This window comes from Schistocerca serialis, unplaced genomic scaffold (genome assembly GCF_023864345.2).
Source record: "Schistocerca serialis cubense isolate TAMUIC-IGC-003099 unplaced genomic scaffold, iqSchSeri2.2 HiC_scaffold_939, whole genome shotgun sequence".
NCBI classification, from domain to species: Eukaryota; Metazoa; Arthropoda; class Insecta; order Orthoptera; family Acrididae; genus Schistocerca; species Schistocerca serialis.
In genome coordinates this window covers 1-26,298 of record NW_026048561.1, presented here as the reverse complement: position 1 = coordinate 26,298, position 26,298 = coordinate 1, and the positions used below count along the sequence as shown (strand labels likewise).

General features: G+C 42.2%; 14 non-coding genes across 14 annotated transcripts; all 14 read right to left on the bottom strand.

Annotated features, from left to right (window-relative positions):
- Positions 1-764: 764 nt before the first annotated feature.
- Positions 765-971, bottom strand: LOC126452787 (small nucleolar RNA U3). Its single transcript, XR_007584748.1, has one exon. It is a non-coding gene; the product is annotated as a small nucleolar RNA U3 (small nucleolar RNA).
- Positions 972-3,386: 2,415 nt separating this feature from the next.
- Positions 3,387-3,505, bottom strand: LOC126452881 (U5 spliceosomal RNA). The gene has a single exon (XR_007584834.1). It is a non-coding gene; the product is annotated as a U5 spliceosomal RNA (small nuclear RNA).
- A 953-nt stretch (positions 3,506-4,458) lies between these two features.
- LOC126452852 (small nucleolar RNA U3) lies at positions 4,459-4,665 on the bottom strand. Its single transcript, XR_007584807.1, has one exon. It is a non-coding gene; the product is annotated as a small nucleolar RNA U3 (small nucleolar RNA).
- Positions 4,666-7,080: 2,415 nt separating this feature from the next.
- LOC126452880 (U5 spliceosomal RNA) lies at positions 7,081-7,199 on the bottom strand. The gene has a single exon (XR_007584833.1). It is a non-coding gene; the product is annotated as a U5 spliceosomal RNA (small nuclear RNA).
- A 953-nt stretch (positions 7,200-8,152) lies between these two features.
- Positions 8,153-8,359, bottom strand: LOC126452839 (small nucleolar RNA U3). The gene has a single exon (XR_007584796.1). It is a non-coding gene; the product is annotated as a small nucleolar RNA U3 (small nucleolar RNA).
- Positions 8,360-10,772: 2,413 nt separating this feature from the next.
- On the bottom strand, positions 10,773-10,891 carry LOC126452879 (U5 spliceosomal RNA). Its single transcript, XR_007584832.1, has one exon. It is a non-coding gene; the product is annotated as a U5 spliceosomal RNA (small nuclear RNA).
- Positions 10,892-11,844: 953 nt separating this feature from the next.
- Positions 11,845-12,051, bottom strand: LOC126452834 (small nucleolar RNA U3). The gene has a single exon (XR_007584791.1). It is a non-coding gene; the product is annotated as a small nucleolar RNA U3 (small nucleolar RNA).
- Positions 12,052-14,465: 2,414 nt separating this feature from the next.
- Positions 14,466-14,584, bottom strand: LOC126452878 (U5 spliceosomal RNA). Its single transcript, XR_007584831.1, has one exon. It is a non-coding gene; the product is annotated as a U5 spliceosomal RNA (small nuclear RNA).
- Positions 14,585-15,537: 953 nt separating this feature from the next.
- Positions 15,538-15,744, bottom strand: LOC126452871 (small nucleolar RNA U3). Its single transcript, XR_007584825.1, has one exon. It is a non-coding gene; the product is annotated as a small nucleolar RNA U3 (small nucleolar RNA).
- Positions 15,745-18,161: 2,417 nt separating this feature from the next.
- On the bottom strand, positions 18,162-18,280 carry LOC126452877 (U5 spliceosomal RNA). The gene has a single exon (XR_007584830.1). It is a non-coding gene; the product is annotated as a U5 spliceosomal RNA (small nuclear RNA).
- Positions 18,281-19,233: 953 nt separating this feature from the next.
- LOC126452870 (small nucleolar RNA U3) lies at positions 19,234-19,440 on the bottom strand. The gene has a single exon (XR_007584824.1). It is a non-coding gene; the product is annotated as a small nucleolar RNA U3 (small nucleolar RNA).
- Positions 19,441-21,859: 2,419 nt separating this feature from the next.
- On the bottom strand, positions 21,860-21,978 carry LOC126452875 (U5 spliceosomal RNA). The gene has a single exon (XR_007584828.1). It is a non-coding gene; the product is annotated as a U5 spliceosomal RNA (small nuclear RNA).
- A 953-nt stretch (positions 21,979-22,931) lies between these two features.
- LOC126452833 (small nucleolar RNA U3) lies at positions 22,932-23,138 on the bottom strand. The gene has a single exon (XR_007584790.1). It is a non-coding gene; the product is annotated as a small nucleolar RNA U3 (small nucleolar RNA).
- A 2,417-nt stretch (positions 23,139-25,555) lies between these two features.
- On the bottom strand, positions 25,556-25,674 carry LOC126452874 (U5 spliceosomal RNA). Its single transcript, XR_007584827.1, has one exon. It is a non-coding gene; the product is annotated as a U5 spliceosomal RNA (small nuclear RNA).
- Between the last annotated feature and the right edge of the window lie 624 nt (positions 25,675-26,298).

Sequence of the window (26,298 nt, the reverse complement as noted above, 5' to 3'; positions counted from 1 at the left end):
AGTTAACTATTTTCATCATTTCTGTCACCATTCAAGCTGCTTCATTACCTCACCTGCCGACAGATGGCAGCACGCCTAATTCCTGTCGGCGACTCACCGTCCGACATACAACGTCCGACACACAACTGCCCGCACTGCTCTGCATCTAACACTAATCTCTCTCCTCCCCACCACACTCGTTCACTGAAAAAACTGACAACTAGACAGTTCTTTGTACGCAAAACTAGGCCACATCAGACGCAACGTGTATGTAGATGTATGGTGCAAGGGAAATATCCCCCTGCTCCCACACATCTAATTAATACTAGTTGACAACAGAAATTAAATTTCTGTCGATAGTATTTGAACCAGTCTTATTCATTTGCCAATTTCATGCATTCCTTCTTGCAGATAACAGTGCCTTGCAAATCACTCAATTCATGTTTGCTAGCCAAACGTGCTCCTCCTAAATGTTTCGTACATCATGCATTAGTGGTGATTATCAAGACTGTGTTGTGTCTCAGCTTTTTATGGTCATCAATTGCACTCTTCTTGTGTTGCTCACTCATTCTTGTAACTCAAAAGTACGTCGTTGTCATCCAAGCCTAGCACTTGGAGCAGGCCAAATCAAATGGCTCGTCCCCGTGCCACTCGAGAAACTTCCACAAGGCTTTCATGACATGTCGCAATCAAAGTCCTTCCACAACCTGTAGCGACATTTCTGCAACGACGCGGGTCCCGATACCAAAGGTATGACTTACGCTTCTAATCTATATAATAAAACCACCACTCGGAAAGCGCTATTCCCTTCCCACATCCCTCAGAATGTGGCGAACGATCATCGATTACAACCAAGATGCGATGAATCTCGATCGCAAGCCTCACGCTCAGGGAGAGTGCTACCACTCATCATTGTGGTTACGTCTACTCCAGCTTTGAACTAGAGAAAGTTGAAGACATACTACAGAAATGATCCTGTGAAGTATGATCTTGCTTGCAAGCTATCACCGCTCGCTACTTATGCCACGAGACCGTCAACACGCCCTACGAGAATACGACACACTCTTCACATTTCGCGATTTACAAGCTAGGACATTCTGCAAAGAACCTACTTCTACTCTTACTTGGCCGCCATGATCTCACTCAGCTATTTTCTGCGCTACCAGTGCTTCTTGCGTTCCGAAATCAGAGACCATTGCCTCAGGCGAGACTGTATGTAAACACCGCTTGCACCTCCGGCCGCTAGATGGCGGCCTGGGGCACATACAGTAGCATTCTATGGCGCAAGCAGACATGCCAAATAGCCACTGAAAGAGAAACACACAAGAGGGCATTCATAGGACTCTTGTGCTTTCTTTAAAACCGCCTCTCTCTTCGAAAATTTTCGCACCGCACTAGCTCATTCACCTCACTCTAACAGTGCGAACTCTTGTCGATATTTGGCCTCTCTCATGCATACTTCCTCTTTCGTTTCACTTTGCGTCTTACTTGATACCCGCCCTTAGAGCTGCTGATATACAATACTCGCAACCAATGTGTTTCTCTCTGTATCTCTTTTCGCCTATCACGAGTATTGCTTTTCCTCACATGGCAATTATGAAAACACCCACAGCTGAACAAACACTTCCATTCAGGGCCACGTCCATACTATCAATCATACACCAGTAATTTCGCAGCTACTTGCTCCACTAATACATTTCTTATGTCTACTGTTCAACAGATGAAGAAGCAAAGTATACAACAAGTCTCTATGAACATCACTGTCAGGACATTTTACAGACCTACGCATACCATGCCAATCTGTATGCTTCAACTATGATGGCCCATGTGCTATGAATAAAGAAATTTCTCATAAAATAACAAATAATTTTACAACTATACAACTACTCCGACAAGCTCCTTACTAAAATGCTACATGTTTAGCAACCCCCCCCCATCATCTCAGAATAATCTCAAGCAGTGCTTTCATCCCATGAGCACTTCTTTGCAAACAAAACCACAAACTACTTTTTATACTAGCTTCCTTGTCACAGTGAACACGAAACTAATGCTAGTGCCTCAGTTTACTAAAAAGCTTTTTCCGCTTGCAACATATAAACTACCAACTTGAACCTCTGGGATTTTCAAACACACACACATACAGAAAACTTAATTCCACAGAAATTTAGGAGTAACAGTGGTTACCTCACATTTTCATACATACTCAAATAGCTACTTCTGTGCACTTCACACAATGTTCTCATCGTGTTCCACCAGAGAGCACAGTTATCACTATGCATGGATTCTGGTAAAAGAGCATTAAATAAAAACAAACAGCCTGATCAAAGTGATTATCTGCACATCCTTTGCCAATATCATGTCACTCTATACCCGAGGGAAACTAGAATGCAGGGAAAGGAGCTTTGTTGTGAGCACTGTGTTGGTATTTCATCATTTACTGACCAAAGTCTTCTCAAGCCAAGTATGCACCAGCTCTGTGTATGGCTGGCTCAATCAAGAGCCCCTATCAATTTTACTTAAAAGACAAGCAGCATCAACAACTCACAGGAGGCACTGAACATTTTTACCATTATCTGCACCACCTTCCACTGATTTACTGAAGAAGAAACTGCAAAGTCTGGCCAATTTTGTACACAAGTAATCTTGAAAACATTGGAGTCAACAGCAGATTCATAGTTTCCAAGACTGTAGCTAGGAACAACCCTTCAATTTCAAGATTTATCTCTCACTCAGACACACCATACCCAAACTACACCTAGCAGGAAATTGCTACTTACTTCATTTCTAGCTATTTATGTCATATTCAACAACTGTCTCTTTCTCACCTAAATCTTCTACACAACTGAGTACACTGTTATGAACAAACACATTATGGCAACAAGCCAGTGCCACTAATATCCACTCTATTGAAAACCATTTAAATACTCATCCTGCCCAACTAACCACCATCTTCAGCCCAAAGCTCACTCACATCATACCTACAAATCACAAACTTCTGTGGTAAAAATAATTTTGGGTTTCAAAACATAATCTGCTAATCACATACCAGTATTTCTTACAAAGCCTATCATTCATCATTCACTTCCAAATATCAGTTTATATGCTGTTGTGCAACTGCAGTGCAAGTAAACACTCTCAAATCATCTAGAACTGAGGTACGGAAAGGGTTCACCAAGAGATTCCAGGTAGTCCTGTAGCTCTCTCTCTTTACACAATCGTCTAACACACTGCACGCCATTGCAGGGCAAATGTACTTGTTTCATTATACTACGACACGGCCTATTACAATTTCAGATTTTAAAGAAACAAATACTGCCTGATCCAACGTCATCCGCTACTCCACGCCCTTCATTCACACAACACAATCTACCTCTTGCAACTTACATTACGTTTTCACTTGTGATTATGGCTCAGCAATAGCCGAGCACTACGAAAAATACCTTATAGACTCATTTAATGTTCCCCTCCACGGAAATCTTTAGTAAAAGGCGAAAGATTTATTCGTTTTGAAGGGAAACCAGAGTGCCGATCAACGCCCTCACTTCAATACTTATGGCTGCTTCTCTATTACTTCTCCGCGAGAACGCGGAAAATTCTTTCCGTCTTGTCTACTTCTCTACCGTCAACAGACTTCCAGTGTCATGCAAGCACACACCCCAAACTAACTGTCAACGCTGAAACACGTGTCTGCCAAATGTCGTCGCTATTACTCTTTAGTTAACTATTTTCATCATTTCTGTCACCATTCAAGCTGCTTCATTACCTCACCTGCCGACAGATGGCAGCACGCCTAATTCCTGTCGGCGACTCACCGTCCGACATACAACGTCCGACACACAACTGCCCGCACTGCTCTGCATCTAACACTAATCTCTCTCCTCCCCACCACACTCGTTCACTGAAAAAACTGACAACTAGACAGTTCTTTGTACGCAAAACTAGGCCACATCAGACGCAACGTGTATGTAGATGTATGGTGCAAGTGAAATATCCCCCTGCTCCCACACATCTAATTAATACTAGTTGACAACAGAAATTAAATTTCTGTCGATAGTATTTGAACCAGTCTTATTCATTTGCCAATTTCATGCATTCCTTCTTGCAGATAACAGTGCCTTGCAAATCACTCAATTCATGTTTGCTAGCCAAACGTGCTCCTCCTAAATGTTTCGTACATCATGCATTAGTGGTGATTATCAAGACTGTGTTGTGTCTCAGCTTTTTATGGTCATCAATTGCACTCTTCTTGTGTTGCTCACTCATTCTTGTAACTCAAAAGTACGTCGTTGTCATCCAAGCCTAGCACTTGGAGCAGGCCAAATCAAATGGCTCGTCCCCGTGCCACTCGAGAAACTTCCACAAGGCTTTCATGACATGTCGCAATCAAAGTCCTTCCACAACCTGTAGCGACATTTCTGCAACGACGCGGGTCCCGATACCAAAGGTATGACTTACGCTTCTAATCTATATAATAAAACCACCACTCGGAAAGCGCTATTCCCTTCCCACATCCCTCAGAATGTGGTGAACGATCATCGATTACAACCAAGATGCGATGAATCTCGATCGCAAGCCTCACGCTCAGGGAGAGTGCTACCACTCATCATTGTGGTTACGTCTACTCCAGCTTTGAACTAGAGAGAGTTGAAGACATACTACAGAAATGATCCTGTGAAGTATGATCTTGCTTGCAAGCTATCACCGCTCGCTACTTATGCCACGAGACCGTCAACACGCCCTACGAGAATACGACACACTCTTCACATTTCGCGATTTACAAGCTAGGACATTCTGCAAAGAACCTACTTCTACTCTTACTTGGCCGCCATGATCTCACTCAGCTATTTTCTGCGCTACCAGTGCTTCTTGCGTTCCGAAATCAGAGACCATTGCCTCAGGCGAGACTGTATGTAAACACCGCTTGCACCTCCGGCCGCTAGATGGCGGCCTGGGGCACATACAGTAGCATTCTATGGCGCAAGCAGACATGCCAAATAGCCACTGAAAGAGAAACACACAAGAGGGCATTCATAGGACTCTTGTGCTTTCTTTAAAACCGCCTCTCTCTTCGAAAATTTTCGCACCGCACTAGCTCATTCACCTCACTCTAACAGTGCGAACTCTTGTCGATATTTGGCCTCTCTCATGCATACTTCCTCTTTCGTTTCACTTTGCGTCTTACTTGATACCCGCCCTTAGAGCTGCTGATATACAATACTCGCAACCAATGTGTTTCTCTCTGTATCTCTTTTCGCCTATCACGAGTATTGCTTTTCCTCACATGGCAATTATGAAAACACCCACAGCTGAACAAACACTTCCATTCAGCGCCACGTCCATACTATCAATCATACACCAGTAATTTCACAGCTACTTGCTCCACTAATACATTTCTTATGTCTACTGTTCAACAGATGAAGAAGCAAAGTATACAACAAGTCTCTATGAACATCACTGTCAGGACATTTTACAGACCTACGCATACCATGCCAATCTGTATGCTTCAACTATGATGGCCCATGTGCTATGAATAAAGAAATTTCTCATAAAATAACAAATAATTTTACAACTATACAACTACTCCGACAAGCTCCTTACTAAAATGCTACATGTTTAGCAACCCCCCCCCATCATCTCAGAATAATCTCAAGCAGTGCTTTCATCCCATGAGCACTTCTTTGCAAACAAAACCACAAACTACTTTTTATACTAGCTTCCTTGTCACAGTGAACACGAAACTAATGCTAGTGCCTCAGTTTACTAAAAAGCTTTTTTCGCTTGCAACATATAAACTACCAACTTGAACCTCTGGGATTTTCAAACACACACACATACAGAAAACTTAATTCCACAGAAATTTAGGAGTAACAGTGGTTACCTCACATTTTCATACATACTCAAATAGCTACTTCTGTGCACTTCACACAATGTTCTCATCGTGTTCCACCAGAGAGCACAGTTATCACTATGCATGGATTCTGGTAAAAGAGCATTAAATAAAAACAAACAGCCTGATCAAAGTGATTATCTGCACATCCTCTGCCAATATCATGTCACTCTATACCCGAGGGAAACTAGAATGCAGGGAAAGGAGCTTTGTTGTGAGCACTGTGTTGGTATTTCATCATTTACTAACCAAAGTCTTCTCAAGCCAAGTATGCACCAGCTCTGTGTATGGCTGGCTCAATCAAGAGCCCCTATCAATTTTACTTAAAAGACAAGCAGCATCAACAACTCACAGGAGGCACTGAACATTTTTACCATTATCTGCACCACCTTCCACTGATTTACTGAAGAAGAAACTGCAAAGTCTGGCCAATTTTGTACACAAGTAATCTTGAAAACATTGGAGTCAACAGCAGATTCATAGTTTCCAAGACTGTAGCTAGGAACAACCCTTCAATTTCAAGATTTATCTCTCACTCAGACACACCATACCCAAACTACACCTAGCAGGAAATTGCTACTTACTTCATTTCTAGCTATTTATGTCATATTCAACAACTGTCTCTTTCTCACCTAAATCTTCTACACAACTGAGTACACTGTTATGAACAAACACATTATGGCAACAAGCCAGTGCCACTAATATCCACTCTATTGAAAACCATTTAAATACTCATCCTGCCCAACTAACCACCATCTTCAGCCCAAAGCTCACTCACATCATACCTACAAATCACAAACTTCTGTGGTAAAAATAATTTTGGGTTTCAAAACATAATCTGCTAATCACATATCAGTATTTCTTACAAAGCCTATCATTCATCATTCACTTCCAAATATCAGTTTATATGCTGTTGTGCAACTGCAGTGCAAGTAAACACTCTCAAATCATCTAGAACTGAGGTACGGAAAGGGTTCACCAAGAGATTCCAGGTAGTCCTGTAGCTCTCTCTCTTTACACAATCGTCTAACACACTGCACGCCATTGCAGGGCAAATGTACTTGTTTCATTATACTACGACACGGCCTATTACAATTTCAGATTTTAAAAAAACAAATACTGCCTGATCCAACGTCATCCGCTACTCCACGCCCTTCATTCACACAACACAATCTACCTCTTGCAACTTACATTACGTTTTCACTTGTGATTATGGCTCAGCAATAGCCGAGCACTACGAAAAATACCTTATAGACTCATTTAATGTTCCCCTCCACGGAAATCTTTAGTAAAAGGCGAAAGATTTATTCGTTTTGAAGGGAAACCAGAGTGCCGATCAACGCCCTCACTTCAATACTTATGGCTGCTTCTCTATTACTTCTCCGCGAGAACGCGGAAAATTCTTTCCGTCTTGTCTACTTCTCTACCGTCAACAGACTTCCAGTGTCATGCAAGCACACACCCCAAACTAACTGTCAACGCTGAAACACGTGTCTGCCAAATGTCGTCGCTATTACTCTTTAGTTAACTATTTTCATCATTTCTGTCACCATTCAAGCTGCTTCATTACCTCACCTGCCGACAGATGGCAGCACGCCTAATTCCTGTCGGCGACTCACCGTCCGACATACAACGTCCGACACACAACTGCCCGCACTGCTCTGCATCTAACACTAATCTCTCTCCTCCCCACCACACTCGTTCACTGAAAAAACTGACAACTAGACAGTTCTTTGTACGCAAAACTAGGCCACATCAGACGCAACGTGTATGTAGATGTATGGTGCAAGGGAAATATCCCCCTGCTCCCACACATCTAATTAATACTAGTTGACAACAGAAATTAAATTTCTGTCGATAGTATTTGAACCAGTCTTATTCATTTGCCAATTTCATGCATTCCTTCTTGCAGATAACAGTGCCTTGCAAATCACTCAATTCATGTTTGCTAGCCAAACGTGCTCCTCCTAAATGTTTCGTACATCATGCATTAGTGGTGATTATCAAGACTGTGTTGTGTCTCAGCTTTTTATGGTCATCAATTGCACTCTTCTTGTGTTGCTCACTCATTCTTGTAACTCAAAAGTACGTCGTTGTCATCCAAGCCTAGCACTTGGAGCAGGCCAAATCAAATGGCTCGTCCCCGTGCCACTCGAGAAACTTCCACAAGGCTTTCATGACATGTCGCAATCAAAGTCCTTCCACAACCTGTAGCGACATTTCTGCAACGACGCGGGTCCCGATACCAAAGGTATGACTTACGCTTCTAATCTATATAATAAAACCACCACTCGGAAAGCGCTATTCCCTTCCCACATCCCTCAGAATGTGGTGAACGATCATCGATTACAACCAAGATGCGATGAATCTCGATCGCAAGCCTCACGCTCAGGGAGAGTGCTACCACTCATCATTGTGGTTACGTCTACTCCAGCTTTGAACTAGAGAGAGTTGAAGACATACTACAGAAATGATCCTGTGAAGTATGATCTTGCTTGCAAGCTATCACCGCTCGCTACTTATGCCACGAGACCGTCAACACGCCCTACGAGAATACGACACACTCTTCACATTTCGCGATTTACAAGCTAGGACATTCTGCAAAGAACCTACTTCTACTCTTACTTGGCCGCCATGATCTCACTCAGCTATTTTCTGCGCTACCAGTGCTTCTTGCGTTCCGAAATCAGAGACCATTGCCTCAGGCGAGACTGTATGTAAACACCGCTTGCACCTCCGGCCGCTAGATGGCGGCCTGGGGCACATACAGTAGCATTCTATGGCGCAAGCAGACATGCCAAATAGCCACTGAAAGAGAAACACACAAGAGGGCATTCATAGGACTCTTGTGCTTTCTTTAAAACCGCCTCTCTCTTCGAAAATTTTCGCACCGCACTAGCTCATTCACCTCACTCTAACAGTGCGAACTCTTGTCGATATTTGGCCTCTCTCATGCATACTTCCTCTTTCGTTTCACTTTGCGTCTTACTTGATACCCGCCCTTAGAGCTGCTGATATACAATACTCGCAACCAATGTGTTTCTCTCTGTATCTCTTTTCGCCTATCACGAGTATTGCTTTTCCTCACATGGCAATTATGAAAACACCCACAGCTGAACAAACACTTCCATTCAGCGCCACGTCCATACTATCAATCATACACCAGTAATTTCACAGCTACTTGCTCCACTAATACATTTCTTATGTCTACTGTTCAACAGATGAAGAAGCAAAGTATACAACAAGTCTCTATGAACATCACTGTCAGGACATTTTACAGACCTACGCATACCATGCCAATCTGTATGCTTCAACTATGATGGCCCATGTGCTATGAATAAAGAAATTTCTCATAAAATAACAAATAATTTTACAACTATACAACTACTCCGACAAGCTCCTTACTAAAATGCTACATGTTTAGCAACCCCCCCATCATCTCAGAATAATCTCAAGCAGTGCTTTCATCCCATGCGCACTTCTTTGCAAACAAAACCACAAACTACTTTTTATACTAGCTTCCTTGTCACAGTGAACACGAAACTAATGCTAGTGCCTCAGTTTACTAAAAAGCTTTTTTCGCTTGCAACATATAAACTACCAACTTGAACCTCTGGGATTTTCAAACACACACACATACAGAAAACTTAATTCCACAGAAATTTAGGAGTAACAGTGGTTACCTCACATTTTCATACATACTCAAATAGCTACTTCTGTGCACTTCACACAATGTTCTCATCGTGTTCCACCAGAGAGCACAGTTATCACTATGCATGGATTCTGGTAAAAGAGCATTAAATAAAAACAAACAGCCTGATCAAAGTGATTATCTGCACATCCTCTGCCAATATCATGTCACTCTATACCCGAGGGAAACTAGAATGCAGGGAAAGGAGCTTTGTTGTGAGCACTGTGTTGGTATTTCATCATTTACTAACCAAAGTCTTCTCAAGCCAAGTATACACCAGCTCTGTGTATGGCTGGCTCAATCAAGAGCCCCTATCAATTTTACTTAAAAGACAAGCAGCATCAACAACTCACAGGAGGCACTGAACATTTTTACCATTATCTGCACCACCTTCCACTGATTTACTGAAGAAGAAACTGCAAAGTCTGGCCAATTTTGTACACAAGTAATCTTGAAAACATTGGAGTCAACAGCAGATTCATAGTTTCCAAGACTGTAGCTAGGAACAACCCTTCAATTTCAAGATTTATCTCTCACTCAGACACACCATACCCAAACTACACCTAGCAGGAAATTGCTACTTACTTCATTTCTAGCTATTTATGTCATATTCAACAACTGTCTCTTTCTCACCTAAATCTTCTACACAACTGAGTACACTGTTATGAACAAACACATTATGGCAACAAGCCAGTGCCACTAATATCCACTCTATTGAAAACCATTTAAATACTCATCCTGCCCAACTAACCACCATCTTCAGCCCAAAGCTCACTCACATCATACCTACAAATCACAAACTTCTGTGGTAAAAATAATTTTGGGTTTCAAAACATAATCTGCTAATCACATACCAGTATTTCTTACAAAGCCTATCATTCATCATTCACTTCCAAATATCAGTTTATATGCTGTTGTGCAACTGCAGTGCAAGTAAACACTCTCAAATCATCTAGAACTGAGGTACGGAAAGGGTTCACCAAGAGATTCCAGGTAGTCCTGTAGCTCTCTCTCTTTACACAATCGTCTAACACACTGCACGCCATTGCAGGGCAAATGTACTTGTTTCATTATACTACGACACGGCCTATTACAATTTCAGATTTTAAAAAAACAAATACTGCCTGATCCAACGTCATCCGCTACTCCACGCCCTTCATTCACACAACACAATCTACCTCTTGCAACTTACATTACGTTTTCACTTGTGATTATGGCTCAGCAATAGCCGAGCACTACGAAAAATACCTTATAGACTCATTTAATGTTCCCCTCCACGGAAATCTTTAGTAAAAGGCGAAAGATTTATTCGTTTTGAAGGGAAACCAGAGTGCCGATCAACGCCCTCACTTCAATACTTATGGCTGCTTCTCTATTACTTCTCCGCGAGAACGCGGAAAATTCTTTCCGTCTTGTCTACTTCTCTACCGTCAACAGACTTCCAGTGTCATGCAAGCACACACCCCAAACTAACTGTCAACGCTGAAACACGTGTCTGCCAAATGTCGTCGCTATTACTCTTTAGTTAACTATTTTCATCATTTCTGTCACCATTCAAGCTGCTTCATTACCTCACCTGCCGACAGATGGCAGCACGCCTAATTCCTGTCGGCGACTCACCGTCCGACATACAACGTCCGACACACAACTGCCCGCACTGCTCTGCATCTAACACTAATCTCTCTCCTCCCCACCACACTCGTTCACTGAAAAAACTGACAACTAGACAGTTCTTTGTACGCAAAACTAGGCCACATCAGACGCAACGTGTATGTAGATGTATGGTGCAAGGGAAATATCCCCCTGCTCCCACACATCTAATTAATACTAGTTGACAACAGAAATTAAATTTCTGTCGATAGTATTTGAACCAGTCTTATTCATTTGCCAATTTCATGCATTCCTTCTTGCAGATAACAGTGCCTTGCAAATCACTCAATTCATGTTTGCTAGCCAAACGTGCTCCTCCTAAATGTTTCGTACATCATGCATTAGTGGTGATTATCAAGACTGTGTTGTGTCTCAGCTTTTTATGGTCATCAATTGCACTCTTCTTGTGTTGCTCACTCATTCTTGTAACTCAAAAGTACGTCGTTGTCATCCAAGCCTAGCACTTGGAGCAGGCCAAATCAAATGGCTCGTCCCCGTGCCACTCGAGAAACTTCCACAAGGCTTTCATGACATGTCGCAATCAAAGTCCTTCCACAACCTGTAGCGACATTTCTGCAACGACACGGGTCCCGATACCAAAGGTATGACTTACGCTTCTAATCTATATAATAAAACCACCACTCGGAAAGCGCTATTCCCTTCCCACATCCCTCAGAATGTGGCGAACGATCATCGATTACAACCAAGATGCGATGAATCTCGATCGCAAGCCTCACGCTCAGGGAGAGTGCTACCACTCATCATTGTGGTTACGTCTACTCCAGCTTTGAACTAGAGAGAGTTGAAGACATACTACAGAAATGATCCTGTGAAGTATGATCTTGCTTGCAAGCTATCACCGCTCGCTACTTATGCCACGAGACCGTCAACACGCCCTACGAGAATACGACACACTCTTCACATTTCGCGATTTACAAGCTAGGACATTCTGCAAAGAACCTACTTCTACTCTTACTTGGCCGCCATGATCTCACTCAGCTATTTTCTGCGCTACCAGTGCTTCTTGCGTTCCGAAATCAGAGACCATTGCCTCAGGCGAGACTGTATGTAAACACCGCTTGCACCTCCGGCCGCTAGATGGCGGCCTGGGGCACATACAGTAGCATTCTATGGCGCAAGCAGACATGCCAAATAGCCACTGAAAGAGAAACACACAAGAGGGCATTCATAGGACTCTTGTGCTTTCTTTAAAACCGCCTCTCTCTTCGAAAATTTTCGCACCGCACTAGCTCATTCACCTCACTCTAACAGTGCGAACTCTTGTCGATATTTGGCCTCTCTCATGCATACTTCCTCTTTCGTTTCACTTTGCGTCTTACTTGATACCCGCCCTTAGAGCTGCTGATATACAATACTCGCAACCAATGTGTTTCTCTCTGTATCTCTTTTCGCCTATCACGAGTATTGCTTTTCCTCACATGGCAATTATGAAAACACCCACAGCTGAACAAACACTTCCATTCAGGGCCACGTCCATACTATCAATCATACACCAGTAATTTCGCAGCTACTTGCTCCACTAATACATTTCTTATGTCTACTGTTCAACAGATGAAGAAGCAAAGTATACAACAAGTCTCTATGAACATCACTGTCAGGACATTTTACAGACCTACGCATACCATGCCAATCTGTATGCTTCAACTATGATGGCCCATGTGCTATGAATAAAGAAATTTCTCATAAAATAACAAATAATTTTACAACTATACAACTACTCCGACAAGCTCCTTACTAAAATGCTACATGTTTAGCAACCCCCCCCATCATCTCAGAATAATCTCAAGCAGTGCTTTCATCCCATGAGCACTTCTTTGCAAACAAAACCACAAACTACTTTTTATACTAGCTTCCTTGTCACAGTGAACACGAAACTAATGCTAGTGCCTCAGTTTACTAAAAAGCTTTTTTCGCTTGCAACATATAAACTACCAACTTGAACCTCTGGGATTTTCAAACACACACACATACAGAAAACTTAATTCCACAGAAATTTAGGAGTAACAGTGGTTACCTCACATTTTCATACATACTCAAATAGCTACTTCTGTGCACTTCACACAATGTTCTCATCGTGTTCCACCAGAGAGCACAGTTATCACTATGCATGGATTCTGGTAAAAGAGCATTAAATAAAAACAAACAGCCTGATCAAAGTGATTATCTGCACATCCTCTGCCAATATCATGTCACTCTATACCCGAGGGAAACTAGAATGCAGGGAAAGGAGCTTTGTTGTGAGCACTGTGTTGGTATTTCATCATTTACTGACCAAAGTCTTCTCAAGCCAAGTATGCACCAGCTCTGTGTATGGCTGGCTCAATCAAGAGCCCCTATCAATTTTACTTAAAAGACAAGCAGCATCAACAACTCACAGGAGGCACTGAACATTTTTACCATTATCTGCACCACCTTCCACTGATTTACTGAAGAAGAAACTGCAAAGTCTGGCCAATTTTGTACACAAGTAATCTTGAAAACATTGGAGTCAACAGCAGATTCATAGTTTCCAAGACTGTGGCTAGGAACAACCCTTCAATTTCAAGATTTATCTCTCACTCAGACACACCATACCCAAACTACACCTAGCAGGAAATTGCTACTTACTTCATTTCTAGCTATTTATGTCATATTCAACAACTGTCTCTTTCTCACCTAAATCTTCTACACAACTGAGTACACTGTTATGAACAAACACATTATGGCAACAAGCCAGTGCCACTAATATCCACTCTATTGAAAACCATTTAAATACTCATCCTGCCCAACTAACCACCATCTTCAGCCCAAAGCTCACTCACATCATACCTACAAATCACAAACTTCTGTGGTAAAAATAATTTTGGGTTTCAAAACATAATCTGCTAATCACATACCAGTATTTCTTACAAAGCCTATCATTCATCATTCACTTCCAAATATCAGTTTATATGCTGTTGTGCAACTGCAGTGCAAGTAAACACTCTCAAATCATCTAGAACTGAGGTACAGAAAGGGTTCACCAAGAGATTCCAGGTAGTCCTGTAGCTCTCTCTCTTTACACAATCGTCTAACACACTGCACGCCATTGCAGGGCAAATGTACTTGTTTCATTATACTACGACACGGCCTATTACAATTTCAGATTTTAAAAAAACAAATACTGCCTGATCCAACGTCATCCGCTACTCCACGCCCTTCATTCACACAACACAATCTACCTCTTGCAACTTACATTACGTTTTCACTTGTGATTATGGCTCAGCAATAGCCGAGCACTACGAAAAATACCTTATAGACTCATTTAATGTTCCCCTCCACGGAAATCTTTAGTAAAAGGCGAAAGATTTATTCGTTTTGAAGGGAAACCAGAGTGCCGATCAACGCCCTCACTTCAATACTTATGGCTGCTTCTCTATTACTTCTCCGCGAGAACGCGGAAAATTCTTTCCGTCTTGTCTACTTCTCTACCGTCAACAGACTTCCAGTGTCATGCAAGCACACACCCCAAACTAACTGTCAACGCTGAAACACGTGTCTGCCAAATGTCGTCGCTATTACTCTTTAGTTAACTATTTTCATCATTTCTGTCACCATTCAAGCTGCTTCATTACCTCACCTGCCGACAGATGGCAGCACGCCTAATTCCTGTCGGCGACTCACCGTCCGACATACAACGTCCGACACACAACTGCCCGCACTGCTCTGCATCTAACACTAATCTCTCTCCTCCCCACCACACTCGTTCACTGAAAAAACTGACAACTAGACAGTTCTTTGTACGCAAAACTAGGCCACATCAGACGCAACGTGTATGTAGATGTATGGTGCAAGGGAAATATCCCCCTGCTCCCACACATCTAATTAATACTAGTTGACAACAGAAATTAAATTTCTGTCGATAGTATTTGAACCAGTCTTATTCATTTGCCAATTTCATGCATTCCTTCTTGCAGATAACAGTGCCTTGCAAATCACTCAATTCATGTTTGCTAGCCAAACGTGCTCCTCCTAAATGTTTCGTACATCATGCATTAGTGGTGATTATCAAGACTGTGTTGTGTCTCAGCTTTTTATGGTCATCAATTGCACTCTTCTTGTGTTGCTCACTCATTCTTGTAACTCAAAAGTACGTCGTTGTCATCCAAGCCTAGCACTTGGAGCAGGCCAAATCAAATGGCTCGTCCCCGTGCCACTCGAGAAACTTCCACAAGGCTTTCATGACATGTCGCAATCAAAGTCCTTCCACAACCTGTAGCGACATTTCTGCAACGACGCGGGTCCCGATACCAAAGGTATGACTTACGCTTCTAATCTATATAATAAAACCACCACTCGGAAAGTGCTATTCCCTTCCCACATCCCTCAGAATGTGGCGAACGATCATCGATTACAACCAAGATGCGATGAATCTCGATCGCAAGCCTCACGCTCAGGGAGAGTGCTACCACTCATCATTGTGGTTACGTCTACTCCAGCTTTGAACTAGAGAGAGTTGAAGACATACTACAGAAATGATCCTGTGAAGTATGATCTTGCTTGCAAGCTATCACCGCTCGCTACTTATGCCACGAGACCGTCAACACGCCCTACGAGAATACGACACACTCTTCACATTTCGCGATTTACAAGCTAGGACATTCTGCAAAGAACCTACTTCTACTCTTACTTGGCCGCCATGATCTCACTCAGCTATTTTCTGCGCTACCAGTGCTTCTTGCGTTCCGAAATCAGAGACCATTGCCTCAGGCGAGACTGTATGTAAACACCGCTTGCACCTCCGGCCGCTAGATGGCGGCCTGGGGCACATACAGTAGCATTCTATGGCGCAAGCAGACATGCCAAATAGCCACTGAAAGAGAAACACACAAGAGGGCATTCATAGGACTCTTGTGCTTTCTTTAAAACCGCCTCTCTCTTCGAAAATTTTCGCACCGCACTAGCTCATTCACCTCACTCTAACAGTGCGAACTCTTGTCGATATTTGGCCTCTCTCATGCATACTTCCTCTTTCGTTTCACTTTGCGTCTTACTTGATACCCGCCCTTAGAGCTGCTGATATACAATACTCGCAACCAATGTGTTTCTCTCTGTATCTCTTTTCGCCTATCACGAGTATTGCTTTTCCTCACATGGCAATTATGAAAACACCCACAGCTGAACAAACACTTCCATTCAGGGCCACGTCCATACTATCAATCATACACCAGTAATTTCACAGCTACTTGCTCCACTAATACATTTCTTATGTCTACTGTTCAACAGATGAAGAAGCAAAGTATACAACAAGTCTCTATGAACATCACTGTCAGGACATTTTACAGACCTACGCATACCATGCCAATCTGTATGCTTCAACTATGATGGCCCATGTGCTATGAATAAAGAAATTTCTCATAAAATAACAAATAATTTTACAACTATACAACTACTCCGACAAGCTCCTTACTAAAATGCTACATGTTTAGCAACCCCCCCATCATCTCAGAATAATCTCAAGCAGTGCTTTCATCCCATGCGCACTTCTTTGCAAACAAAACCACAAACTACTTTTTATACTAGCTTCCTTGTCACAGTGAACACGAAACTAATGCTAGTGCCTCAGTTTACTAAAAAGCTTTTTCCGCTTGCAACATATAAACTACCAACTTGAACCTCTGGGATTTTCGAACACACACACACACATACAGAAAACTTAATTCCACAGAAATTTAGGAGTAACAGTGGTTACCTCACATTTTCATACATACTCAAATAGCTACTTCTGTGCACTTCACACAATGTTCTCATCGTGTTCCACCAGAGAGCACAGTTATCACTATGCATGGATTCTGGTAAAAGAGCATTAAATAAAAACAAACAGCCTGATCAAAGTGATTATCTGCACATCCTCTGCCAATATCATGTCACTCTATACCCGAGGGAAACTAGAATGCAGGGAAAGGAGCTTTGTTGTGAGCACTGTGTTGGTATTTCATCATTTACTGACCAAAGTCTTCTCAAGCCAAGTATGCACCAGCTCTGTGTATGGCTGGCTCAATCAAGAGCCCCTATCAATTTTACTTAAAAGACAAGCAGCATCAACAACTCACAGGAGGCACTGAACATTTTTACCATTATCTGCACCACCTTCCACTGATTTACTGAAGAAGAAACTGCAAAGTCTGGCCAATTTTGTACACAAGTAATCTTGAAAACATTGGAGTCAACAGCAGATTCATAGTTTCCAAGACTGTGGCTAGGAACAACCCTTCAATTTCAAGATTTATCTCTCACTCAGACACACCATACCCAAACTACACCTAGCAGGAAATTGCTACTTACTTCATTTCTAGCTATTTATGTCATATTCAACAACTGTCTCTTTCTCACCTAAATCTTCTACACAACTGAGTACACTGTTATGAACAAACACATTATGGCAACAAGCCAGTGCCACTAATATCCACTCTATTGAAAACCATTTAAATACTCATCCTGCCCAACTAACCACCATCTTCAGCCCAAAGCTCACTCACATCATACCTACAAATCACAAACTTCTGTGGTAAAAATAATTTTGGGTTTCAAAACATAATCTGCTAATCACATACCAGTATTTCTTACAAAGCCTATCATTCATCATTCACTTCCAAATATCAGTTTATATGCTGTTGTGCAACTGCAGTGCAAGTAAACACTCTCAAATCATCTAGAACTGAGGTACAGAAAGGGTTCACCAAGAGATTCCAGGTAGTCCTGTAGCTCTCTCTCTTTACACAATCGTCTAACACACTGCACGCCATTGCAGGGCAAATGTACTTGTTTCATTATACTACGACACGGCCTATTACAATTTCAGATTTTAAAAAAACAAATACTGCCTGATCCAACGTCATCCGCTACTCCACGCCCTTCATTCACACAACACAATCTACCTCTTGCAACTTACATTACGTTTTCACTTGTGATTATGGCTCAGCAATAGCCGAGCACTACGAAAAATACCTTATAGACTCATTTAATGTTCCCCTCCACGGAAATCTTTAGTAAAAGGCGAAAGATTTATTCGTTTTGAAGGGAAACCAGAGTGCCGATCAACGCCCTCACTTCAATACTTATGGCTGCTTCTCTATTACTTCTCCGCGAGAACGCGGAAAATTCTTTCCGTCTTGTCTACTTCTCTACCGTCAACAGACTTCCAGTGTCATGCAAGCACACACCCCAAACTAACTGTCAACGCTGAAACACGTGTCTGCCAAATGTCGTCGCTATTACTCTTTAGTTAACTATTTTCATCATTTCTGTCACCATTCAAGCTGCTTCATTACCTCACCTGCCGACAGATGGCAGCACGCCTAATTCCTGTCGGCGACTCACCGTCCGACATACAACGTCCGACACACAACTGCCCGCACTGCTCTGCATCTAACACTAATCTCTCTCCTCCCCACCACACTCGTTCACTGAAAAAACTGACAACTAGACAGTTCTTTGTACGCAAAACTAGGCCACATCAGACGCAACGTGTATGTAGATGTATGGTGCAAGGGAAATATCCCCCTGCTCCCACACATCTAATTAATACTAGTTGACAACAGAAATTAAATTTCTGTCGATAGTATTTGAACCAGTCTTATTCATTTGCCAATTTCATGCATTCCTTCTTGCAGATAACAGTGCCTTGCAAATCACTCAATTCATGTTTGCTAGCCAAACGTGCTCCTCCTAAATGTTTCGTACATCATGCATTAGTGGTGATTATCAAGACTGTGTTGTGTCTCAGCTTTTTATGGTCATCAATTGCACTCTTCTTGTGTTGCTCACTCATTCTTGTAACTCAAAAGTACGTCGTTGTCATCCAAGCCTAGCACTTGGAGCAGGCCAAATCAAATGGCTCGTCCCCGTGCCACTCGAGAAACTTCCACAAGGCTTTCATGACATGTCGCAATCAAAGTCCTTCCACAACCTGTAGCGACATTTCTGCAACGACGCGGGTCCCGATACCAAAGGTATGACTTACGCTTCTAATCTATATAATAAAACCACCACTCGGAAAGTGCTATTCCCTTCCCACATCCCTCAGAATGTGGCGAACGATCATCGATTACAACCAAGATGCGATGAATCTCGATCGCAAGCCTCACGCTCAGGGAGAGTGCTACCACTCATCATTGTGGTTACGTCTACTCCAGCTTTGAACTAGAGAGAGTTGAAGACATACTACAGAAATGATCCTGTGAAGTATGATCTTGCTTGCAAGCTATCACCGCTCGCTACTTATGCCACGAGACCGTCAACACGCCCTACGAGAATACGACACACTCTTCACATTTCGCGATTTACAAGCTAGGACATTCTGCAAAGAACCTACTTCTACTCTTACTTGGCCGCCATGATCTCACTCAGCTATTTTCTGCGCTACCAGTGCTTCTTGCGTTCCGAAATCAGAGACCATTGCCTCAGGCGAGACTGTATGTAAACACCGCTTGCACCTCCGGCCGCTAGATGGCGGCCTGGGGCACATACAGTAGCATTCTATGGCGCAAGCAGACATGCCAAATAGCCACTGAAAGAGAAACACACAAGAGGGCATTCATAGGACTCTTGTGCTTTCTTTAAAACCGCCTCTCTCTTCGAAAATTTTCGCACCGCACTAGCTCATTCACCTCACTCTAACAGTGCGAACTCTTGTCGATATTTGGCCTCTCTCATGCATACTTCCTCTTTCGTTTCACTTTGCGTCTTACTTGATACCCGCCCTTAGAGCTGCTGATATACAATACTCGCAACCAATGTGTTTCTCTCTGTATCTCTTTTCGCCTATCACGAGTATTGCTTTTCCTCACATGGCAATTATGAAAACACCCACAGCTGAACAAACACTTCCATTCAGGGCCACGTCCATACTATCAATCATACACCAGTAATTTCACAGCTACTTGCTCCACTAATACATTTCTTATGTCTACTGTTCAACAGATGAAGAAGCAAAGTATACAACAAGTCTCTATGAACATCACTGTCAGGACATTTTACAGACCTACGCATACCATGCCAATCTGTATGCTTCAACTATGATGGCCCATGTGCTATGAATAAAGAAATTTCTCATAAAATAACAAATAATTTTACAACTATACAACTACTCCGACAAGCTCCTTACTAAAATGCTACATGTTTAGCAACCCCCCCATCATCTCAGAATAATCTCAAGCAGTGCTTTCATCCCATGCGCACTTCTTTGCAAACAAAACCACAAACTACTTTTTATACTAGCTTCCTTGTCACAGTGAACACGAAACTAATGCTAGTGCCTCAGTTTACTAAAAAGCTTTTTCCGCTTGCAACATATAAACTACCAACTTGAACCTCAGGGATTTTCGAACACACACACACACACATACAGAAAACTTAATTCCACAGAAATTTAGGAGTAACAGTGGTTACCTCACATTTTCATACATACTCAAATAGCTACTTCTGTGCACTTCACACAATGTTCTCATCGTGTTCCACCAGAGAGCACAGTTATCACTATGCATGGATTCTGGTAAAAGAGCATTAAATAAAAACAAACAGCCTGATCAAAGTGATTATCTGCACATCCTCTGCCAATATCATGTCACTCTATACCCGAGGGAAACTAGAATGCAGGGAAAGGAGCTTTGTTGTGAGCACTGTGTTGGTATTTCATCATTTACTAACCAAAGTCTTCTCAAGCCAAGTATGCACCAGCTCTGTGTATGGCTGGCTCAATCAAGAGCCCCTATCAATTTTACTTAAAAGACAAGCAGCATCAACAACTCACAGGAGGCACTGAACATTTTTACCATTATCTGCACCACCTTCCACTGATTTACTGAAGAAGAAACTGCAAAGTCTGGCCAATTTTGTACACAAGTAATCTTGAAAACATTGGAGTCAACAGCAGATTCATAGTTTCCAAGACTGTAGCTAGGAACAACCCTTCAATTTCAAGATTTATCTCTCACTCAGACACACCATACCCAAACTACACCTAGCAGGAAATTGCTACTTACTTCATTTCTAGCTATTTATGTCATATTCAACAACTGTCTCTTTCTCACCTAAATCTTCTACACAACTGAGTACACTGTTATGAACAAACACATTATGGCAACAAGCCAGTGCCACTAATATCCACTCTATTGAAAACCATTTAAATACTCATCCTGCCCAACTAACCACCATCTTCAGCCCAAAGCTCACTCACATCATACCTACAAATCACAAACTTCTGTGGTAAAAATAATTTTGGGTTTCAAAACATAATCTGCTAATCACATACCAGTATTTCTTACAAAGCCTATCATTCATCATTCACTTCCAAATATCAGTTTATATGCTGTTGTGCAACTGCAGTGCAAGTAAACACTCTCAAATCATCTAGAACTGAGGTACGGAAAGGGTTCACCAAGAGATTCCAGGTAGTCCTGTAGCTCTCTCTCTTTACACAATCGTCTAACACACTGCACGCCATTGCAGGGCAAATGTACTTGTTTCATTATACTACGACACGGCCTATTACAATTTCAGATTTTAAAAAAACAAATACTGCCTGATCCAACGTCATCCGCTACTCCACGCCCTTCATTCACACAACACAATCTACCTCTTGCAACTTACATTACGTTTTCACTTGTGATTATGGCTCAGCAATAGCCGAGCACTACGAAAAATACCTTATAGACTCATTTAATGTTCCCCTCCACGGAAATCTTTAGTAAAAGGCGAAAGATTTATTCGTTTTGAAGGGAAACCAGAGTGCCGATCAACGCCCTCACTTCAATACTTATGGCTGCTTCTCTATTACTTCTCCGCGAGAACGCGGAAAATTCTTTCCGTCTTGTCTACTTCTCTACCGTCAACAGACTTCCAGTGTCATGCAAGCACACACCCCAAACTAACTGTCAACGCTGAAACACGTGTCTGCCAAATGTCGTCGCTATTACTCTTTAGTTAACTATTTTCATCATTTCTGTCACCATTCAAGCTGCTTCATTACCTCACCTGCCGACAGATGGCAGCACGCCTAATTCCTGTCGGCGACTCACCGTCCGACATACAACGTCCGACACACAACTGCCCGCACTGCTCTGCATCTAACACTAATCTCTCTCCTCCCCACCACACTCGTTCACTGAAAAAACTGACAACTAGACAGTTCTTTGTACGCAAAACTAGGCCACATCAGACGCAACGTGTATGTAGATGTATGGTGCAAGGGAAATATCCCCCTGCTCCCACACATCTAATTAATACTAGTTGACAACAGAAATTAAATTTCTGTCGATAGTATTTGAACCAGTCTTATTCATTTGCCAATTTCATGCATTCCTTCTTGCAGATAACAGTGCCTTGCAAATCACTCAATTCATGTTTGCTAGCCAAACGTGCTCCTCCTAAATGTTTCGTACATCATGCATTAGTGGTGATTATCAAGACTGTGTTGTGTCTCAGCTTTTTATGGTCATCAATTGCACTCTTCTTGTGTTGCTCACTCATTCTTGTAACTCAAAAGTACGTCGTTGTCATCCAAGCCTAGCACTTGGAGCAGGCCAAATCAAATGGCTCGTCCCCGTGCCACTCGAGAAACTTCCACAAGGCTTTCATGACATGTCGCAATCAAAGTCCTTCCACAACCTGTAGCGACATTTCTGCAACGACACGGGTCCCGATACCAAAGGTATGACTTACGCTTCTAATCTATATAATAAAACCACCACTCGGAAAGCGCTATTCCCTTCCCACATCCCTCAGAATGTGGCGAACGATCATCGATTACAACCAAGATGCGATGAATCTCGATCGCAAGCCTCACGCTCAGGGAGAGTGCTACCACTCATCATTGTGGTTACGTCTACTCCAGCTTTGAACTAGAGAGAGTTGAAGACATACTACAGAAATGATCCTGTGAAGTATGATCTTGCTTGCAAGCTATCACCGCTCGCTACTTATGCCACGAGACCGTCAACACGCCCTACGAGAATACGACACACTCTTCACATTTCGCGATTTACAAGCTAGGACATTCTGCAAAGAACCTACTTCTACTCTTACTTGGCCGCCATGATCTCACTCAGCTATTTTCTGCGCTACCAGTGCTTCTTGCGTTCCGAAATCAGAGACCATTGCCTCAGGCGAGACTGTATGTAAACACCGCTTGCACCTCCGGCCGCTAGATGGCGGCCTGGGGCACATACAGTAGCATTCTATGGCGCAAGCAGACATGCCAAATAGCCACTGAAAGAGAAACACACAAGAGGGCATTCATAGGACTCTTGTGCTTTCTTTAAAACCGCCTCTCTCTTCGAAAATTTTCGCACCGCACTAGCTCATTCACCTCACTCTAACAGTGCGAACTCTTGTCGATATTTGGCCTCTCTCATGCATACTTCCTCTTTCGTTTCACTTTGCGTCTTACTTGATACCCGCCCTTAGAGCTGCTGATATACAATACTCGCAACCAATGTGTTTCTCTCTGTATCTCTTTTCGCCTATCACGAGTATTGCTTTTCCTCACATGGCAATTATGAAAACACCCACAGCTGAACAAACACTTCCATTCAGGGCCACGTCCATACTATCAATCATACACCAGTAATTTCGCAGCTACTTGCTCCACTAATACATTTCTTATGTCTACTGTTCAACAGATGAAGAAGCAAAGTATACAACAAGTCTCTTATGAACATCACTGTCAGGACATTTTACAGACCTACGCATACCATGCCAATCTGTATGCTTCAACTATGATGGCCCATGTGCTATGAATAAAGAAATTTCTCATAAAATAACAAATAATTTTACAACTATACAACTACTCCGACAAGCTCCTTACTAAAATGCTACATGTTTAGCAACCCCCCCCCCATCATCTCAGAATAATCTCAAGCAGTGCTTTCATCCCATGAGCACTTCTTTGCAAACAAAACCACAAACTACTTTTTATACTAGCTTCCTTGTCACAGTGAACACGAAACTAATGCTAGTGCCTCAGTTTACTAAAAAGCTTTTTCCGCTTGCAACATATAAACTACCAACTTGAACCTCTGGGATTTTCAAACACACACACATACAGAAAACTTAATTCCACAGAAATTTAGGAGTAACAGTGGTTACCTCACATTTTCATACATACTCAAATAGCTACTTCTGTGCACTTCACACAATGTTCTCATCGTGTTCCACCAGAGAGCACAGTTATCACTATGCATGGATTCTGGTAAAAGAGCATTAAATAAAAACAAACAGCCTGATCAAAGTGATTATCTGCACATCCTCTGCCAATATCATGTCACTCTATACCCGAGGGAAACTAGAATGCAGGGAAAGGAGCTTTGTTGTGAGCACTGTGTTGGTATTTCATCATTTACTGACCAAAGTCTTCTCAAGCCAAGTATGCACCAGCTCTGTGTATGGCTGGCTCAATCAAGAGCCCCTATCAATTTTACTTAAAAGACAAGCAGCATCAACAACTCACAGGAGGCACTGAACATTTTTACCATTATCTGCACCACCTTCCACTGATTTACTGAAGAAGAAACTGCAAAGTCTGGCCAATTTTGTACACAAGTAATCTTGAAAACATTGGAGTCAACAGCAGATTCATAGTTTCCAAGACTGTAGCTAGGAACAACCCTTCAATTTCAAGATTTATCTCTCACTCAGACACACCATACCCAAACTACACCTAGCAGGAAATTGCTACTTACTTCATTTCTAGCTATTTATGTCATATTCAACAACTGTCTCTTTCTCACCTAAATCTTCTACACAACTGAGTACACTGTTATGAACAAACACATTATGGCAACAAGCCAGTGCCACTAATATCCACTCTATTGAAAACCATTTAAATACTCATCCTGCCCAACTAACCACCATCTTCAGCCCAAAGCTCACTCACATCATACCTACAAATCACAAACTTCTGTGGTAAAAATAATTTTGGGTTTCAAAACATAATCTGCTAATCACATACCAGTATTTCTTACAAAGCCTATCATTCATCATTCACTTCCAAATATCAGTTTATATGCTGTTGTGCAACTGCAGTGCAAGTAAACACTCTCAAATCATCTAGAACTGAGGTACGGAAAGGGTTCACCAAGAGATTCCAGGTAGTCCTGTAGCTCTCTCTCTTTACACAATCGTCTAACACACTGCACGCCATTGCAGGGCAAATGTACTTGTTTCATTATACTACGACACGGCCTATTACAATTTCAGATTTTAAAAAAACAAATACTGCCTGATCCAACGTCATCCGCTACTCCACGCCCTTCATTCACACAACACAATCTACCTCTTGCAACTTACATTACGTTTTCACTTGTGATTATGGCTCAGCAATAGCCGAGCACTACGAAAAATACCTTATAGACTCATTTAATGTTCCCCTCCACGGAAATCTTTAGTAAAAGGCGAAAGATTTATTCGTTTTGAAGGGAAACCAGAGTGCCGATCAACGCCCTCACTTCAATACTTATGGCTGCTTCTCTATTACTTCTCCGCGAGAACGCGGAAAATTCTTTCCGTCTTGTCTACTTCTCTACCGTCAACAGACTTCCAGTGTCATGCAAGCACACACCCCCAAACTAACTGTCAACGCTGAAACACGTGTCTGCCAAATGTCGTCGCTATTACTCTTTAGTTAACTATTTTCATCATTTCTGTCACCATTCAAGCTGCTTCATTACCTCACCTGCCGACAGATGGCAGCACGCCTAATTCCTGTCGGCGACTCACCGTCCGACATACAACGTCCGACACACAACTGCCCGCACTGCTCTGCATCTAACACTAATCTCTCTCCTCCCCACCACACTCGTTCACTGAAAAAACTGACAACTAGACAGTTCTTTGTACGCAAAACTAGGCCACATCAGACGCAACGTGTATGTAGATGTATGGTGCAAGGGAAATATCCCCCTGCTCCCACACATCTAATTAATACTAGTTGACAACAGAAATTAAATTTCTGTCGATAGTATTTGAACCAGTCTTATTCATTTGCCAATTTCATGCATTCCTTCTTGCAGATAACAGTGCCTTGCAAATCACTCAATTCATGTTTGCTAGCCAA